Source organism: Paramormyrops kingsleyae, unplaced genomic scaffold (genome assembly GCF_048594095.1).
Source record: "Paramormyrops kingsleyae isolate MSU_618 unplaced genomic scaffold, PKINGS_0.4 ups37, whole genome shotgun sequence".
NCBI lineage: Eukaryota > Metazoa > Chordata > Actinopteri > Osteoglossiformes > Mormyridae > Paramormyrops > Paramormyrops kingsleyae.
Window position 1 is genome coordinate 22,525 of NW_027325975.1, and position 5,631 is coordinate 28,155.

Genomic DNA, 5,631 nt, shown 5'->3' on the forward strand with positions numbered 1-5,631 from the left:
TAGTTTGTCATGATTTCTTCAAGAAAACACGTTTTCCTATAATGTTAGATCGAACTCTTGTAGGGGAAGCGCAGGTTTCATGAAATGAACTCAGAATGTCAAGTTATAATGAAATCTTCATTTTGTGTTAGTTTGTCATGATTTCTTCACGAAAACACGTTTTCCTATAATGGTAGGTCGAACTCTTGTAGGGGAAGCGCAGGTTTCATGAAAACAACTCAGAAAGTCAAGTTATAATGAAATCTTCATTTTGTGTTAGTTTGTCATGATTTCTTCAAGAAAACACGTTTTCCTCTAATGTTAGATCGAACTCTTGTAGGGGAAGCGCAGGTTTCATGAAATGAACTCAGAATGTCAAGTTATAATGAAATCTTCATTTGCTGTTAGTTTGTCATGATTTCTTCACGAAAACACGTTTTCCTATAATGGTAGGTCGAACTCTTATAGGGGAAGCGCAGGTTTCATGAAAACAACTCAGAATGTCAAGTTATAATGAAATCTTCATTTTGTGTTAGTTTGTCATGATTTCTTCACGAAAACACGTTTTCCTATAATGGTAGGTCGAACTCTTATAGGGGAAGCGCAGGTTTCAAGAAAACAACTCAGAATGTCAAGTTATAATGAAATCTTCATTTTGTGTTAGTTTGTCATGATTTCTTCACGAAAACACGTTTTCCTATAATGGTAGGTCGAACTCTTATAGGGGAAGCGCAGGTTTCATGAAAACAACTCAGAATGTCAAGTTATAATGAAATCTTCATTTTGTGTTAGTTTGTCATGATTTCTTCACGAAAACACGTTTTCCTATAATGGTAGGTGGAACTCTTGTAGGGGAAGCGCAGGTTTCATGAAAACAACTCAGAATGTCAAGTTATAATGAAATCTTCATTTTGTGTTAGTTTGTCATGATTTCTTCACGAAAACACGTTTTCCTATAATGGTAGGTCGAACTCTTGTAGGGGAAGCGCAGGTATCATGAAAACAACTCAGAATGTCAAGTTATAATGAAATCTTCATTTTGTGTTAGTTTGTCATGATTTCTTCACGAAAACACGTTTTCCTATAATGGTAGGTCGAACTCTTGTAGGGGAAGCGCAGGTTTCATGAAAACAACTCAGAATGTCAAGTTATAATGAAATCTTCATTTTGTGTTAGTTTGTCATGATTTCTTCACGAAAACACGTTTTCCTATAATGGTAGGTCGAACTCTTGTAGGGGAAGCGCAGGTTTCATGAAAACAACTCAGAATGTCAAGTTATAATGAAATCTTCATTTTGTGTTAGTTTGTCATGATTTCTTCACGAAAACACGTTTTCCTATAATGGTAGGTCGAACTCTTGTAGGGGAAGCGCAGGTATCATGAAAACAACTCAGAATGTCAAGTTATAATGAAATCTTCATTTTGTGTTAGTTTGTCATGATTTCTTCACGAAAACACGTTTTCCTATAATGGTAGGTTGAACTCTTGTAGGGGAAGCGCAGGTTTCATGAAAACAACTCAGAATGTCAAGTTATAATGAAATCTTCATTTTGTGTTAGTTTGTCATGATTTCTTCACGAAAACACGTTTTCCTATAATGGTAGGTTGAACTCTTATAGGGGAAGCGCAGGTTTCATGAAAACAACTCAGAATGTCAAGTTATAATGAAATCTTCATTTTGTGTTAGTTTGTCATGATTTCTTCACGAAAACACGTTTTCCTATAATGGTAGGTCGAACTCTTGTATGGGAAGCGCAGGTTTCATGAAAACAACTCAGAATGTCAAGTTATAATGAAATCTTCATTTTGTGTTAGTTTGTCATGATTTCTTCATGAAAACACGTTTTCCTATAATGGTAGGTTGAACTCTTGTAGGGGAAGCGCAGGTTTCATGAAAACAACTCAGAATGTCAAGTTATAATGAAATCTTCATTTTGTGTTAGTTTGTCATGATTTCTTCACAAAAACACGTTTTCCTATAATGGTAGGTCGAACTCTTATAGGGGAAGCGCAGGTTTCATGAAAACAACTCAGAATGTCAAGTTATAATGAAATCTTCATTTTGTGTTAGTTTGTCATGATTTCTTCACGAAAACACGTTTTCCTATAATGGTAGGTTGAACTCTTATAGGGGAAGCGCAGGTTTCATGAAAACAACTCAGAATGTCAAGTTATAATGAAATCTTCATTTTGTGTTAGTTTGTCATGATTTCTTCACGAAAACACGTTTTCCTATAATGGTAGGTCGAACTCTTGTAGGGGAAGCGCAGGTATCATGAAAACAACTCAGAATGTCAAGTTATAATGAAATCTTCATTTTGTGTTAGTTTGTCATGATTTCTTCACGAAAACACGTTTTCCTATAATGGTAGGTCGAACTCTTATAGGGGAAGCGCAGGTTTCATGAAAACAACTCGGAATGTCAAGTTATAATGAAATCTTCATTTTGTGTTAGTTTGTCATGATTTCTTCACGAAAACACGTTTTCCTATAATGTTAGATCGAACTCTTGTAGGGGAAGCGCAGGTTTCATGAAATGAACTCAGAATGTCAAGTTATAATGAAATCTTCATTTTGTGTTAGTTTGTCATGATTTCTTCACGAAAACACGTTTTCCTATAATGGTAGGTTGAACTCTTATAGGGGAAGCGCAGGTTTCATGAAAACAACGCAGAATGTCGAGTTATAATGAAATCTTCATTTTGTGTTAGTTTGTCATGATTTCTTCACGAAAACACGTTTTCCTATAATGGTAGGTCGAACTCTTGTAGGGGAAGCGCAGGTATCATGAAAACAACTCAGAATGTCAAGTTATAATGAAATCTTCATTTTGTGTTAGTTTGTCATGATTTCTTCACGAAAACACGTTTTCCTATAATGGTAGGTCGAACTCTTGTAGGGGAAGCGCAGGTATCATGAAAACAACTCAGAATGTCAAGTTATAATGAAATCTTCATTTTGTGTTAGTTTGTCATGATTTCTTCACGAAAACACGTTTTCCTATAATGGTAGGTCGAACTCTTATAGGGGAAGCGCAGGTTTCATGAAAACAACTCAGAATGTCAAGTTATAATGAAATCTTCATTTTGTGTTAGTTTGTCATGATTTCTTCACGAAAACACGTTTTCCTATAATGGTAGGTTGAACTCTTATAGGGGAAGCGCAGGTTTCATGAAAACAACGCAGAATGTCGAGTTATAATGAAATCTTCATTTTGTGTTAGTTTGTCATGATTTCTTCACGAAAACACGTTTTCCTATAATGGTAGGTTGAACTCTTATAGGGGAAGCGCAGGTTTCATGAAAACAACTAAGAATGTCAAGTTATAATGAAATCTTCATCTTGTGTTAGTTTGTCATGATTTCTTCACGAAAACACGTTTTCCTATAATGGTAGGTCGAACTCTTGTAGGGGAAGCGCAGGTTTCATGAAATGAACTCAGAATGTCAAGTTATAATGAAATCTTCATTTTGTGTTAGTTTGTCATGATTTCTTCACGAAAACACGTTTTCCTATAATGGTAGGTCGAACTCTTGTAGGGGAAGCGCAGGTATCATGAAAACAACTCAGAATGTCAAGTTATAATGAAATCTTCATTTTGTGTTAGTTTGTCATGATTTCTTCACGAAAACACGTTTTCCTATAATGTTAGATCGAACTCTTGTAGGGGAAGCGCAGGTTTCATGAAATGAACTCAGAATGTCAAGTTATAATGAAATCTTCATTTGCTGTTAGTTTGTCATGATTTCTTCACGAAAACATGTTTTCCTATAATGGTAGGTTGAACTCTTATAGGGGAAGCGCAGGTTTCATGAAAACAACTCAGAATGTCAAGTTATAATGAAATCTTCATTTTGTGTTAGGTTGTCATGATTTCTTCACGAAAACACGTTTTCCTATAATGGTAGGTCGAACTCTTATAGGGGAAGCGCAGGTTTCATGAAAACAACTCAGAATGTCAAGTTATAATGAAATCTTCATTTTGTGTTAGTTTGTCATGATTTCTTCACGAAAACACGTTTTCCTATAATGTTAGATCGAACTCTTGTAGGGGAAGCGCAGGTTTCATGAAATGAACTCAGAATGTCAAGTTATAATGAAATCTTCATTTTGTGTTAGTTTGTCATGATTTCTTCACGAAAACACGTTTTACTATAATGGTAGGTTGAACTCTTATAGGGGAAGCGCAGGTTTCATGAAAACAACGCAGAATGTCGAGTTATAATGAAATCTTCATTTTGTGTTAGTTTGTCATGATTTCTTCACGAAAACACGTTTTCCTATAATGGTAGGTTGAACTCTTATAGGGGAAGCGCAGGTTTCATGAAAACAACTAAGAATGTCAAGTTATAATGAAATCTTCATCTTGTGTTAGTTTGTCATGATTTCTTCACGAAAACACGTTTTACTATAATGGTAGGTTGAACTCTTATAGGGGAAGCGCAGGTTTCATGAAAACAACGCAGAATGTCGAGTTATAATGAAATCTTCATTTTGTGTTAGTTTGTCATGATTTCTTCACGAAAACACGTTTTCCTATAATGGTAGGTTGAACTCTTATAGGGGAAGCGCAGGTTTCATGAAAACAACTAAGAATGTCAAGTTATAATGAAATCTTCATCTTGTGTTAGTTTGTCATGATTTCTTCACGAAAACACGTTTTCCTATAATGGTAGGTCGAACTCTTATAGGGGAAGCGCAGGTTTCATGAAAACAACTCAGAATGTCAAGTTATAATGAAATCTTCATTTTGTGTTAGTTTGTCATGATTTCTTCACGAAAACACGTTTTCCTATAATGGTAGGTCGAACTCTTGTAGGGGAAGCGCAGGTATCATGAAAACAACTCAGAATGTCAAGTTATAATGAAATCATCATTTTGTGTTAGTTTGTCATGATTTCTTCACGAAAACACGTTTTCCTATAATGGTAGGTCGAACTCTTGTAGGGGAAGCGCAGGTATCATGAAAACAACTCAGAATGTCAAGTTATAATGAAATCATCATTTTGTGTTAGTTTGTCATGATTTCTTCACGAAAACACGTTTTCCTATAATAGTAGGTTGAACTCTTATAGGGGAAGCGCAGGTATCATGAAAACAACTCAGAATGTCAAGTTATAATGAAATCTTCATTTTGTGTTAGTTTGTCATGATTTCTTCACGAAAACACGTTTTCCTATAATGGTAGGTTGAACTCTTGTAGGGGAAGCGCAGGTATCATGAAAACAACTCAGAATGTCAAGTTATAATGAAATCTTCATTTTGTGTTAGTTTCTCATGATTTCTTCACGAAAACACGTTTTCCTATAATGGTAGGTTGAACTCTTGTAGGGGAAGCGCAGGTTTCATGAAAACAACTCAGAATGTCAAGTTATAATGAAATCTTCATTTTGTGTTAGTTTGTCATGATTTCTTCACGAAAACACGTTTTCCTATAATGGTAGGTTGAACTCTTGTAGGGGAAGCGCAGGTTTCATGAAAACAACTCAGAATGTCAAGTTATAATGAAATCTTCATTTTGTGTTAGTTTGTCATGATTTCTTCACGAAAACACGTTTTCCTATAATGGTAGGTTGATCTCTTATAGGGGAAGCGCAGGTTTCATGAAAACAACTAAGAATGTCAAGTTATAATGAAATCTTCATTTTGTG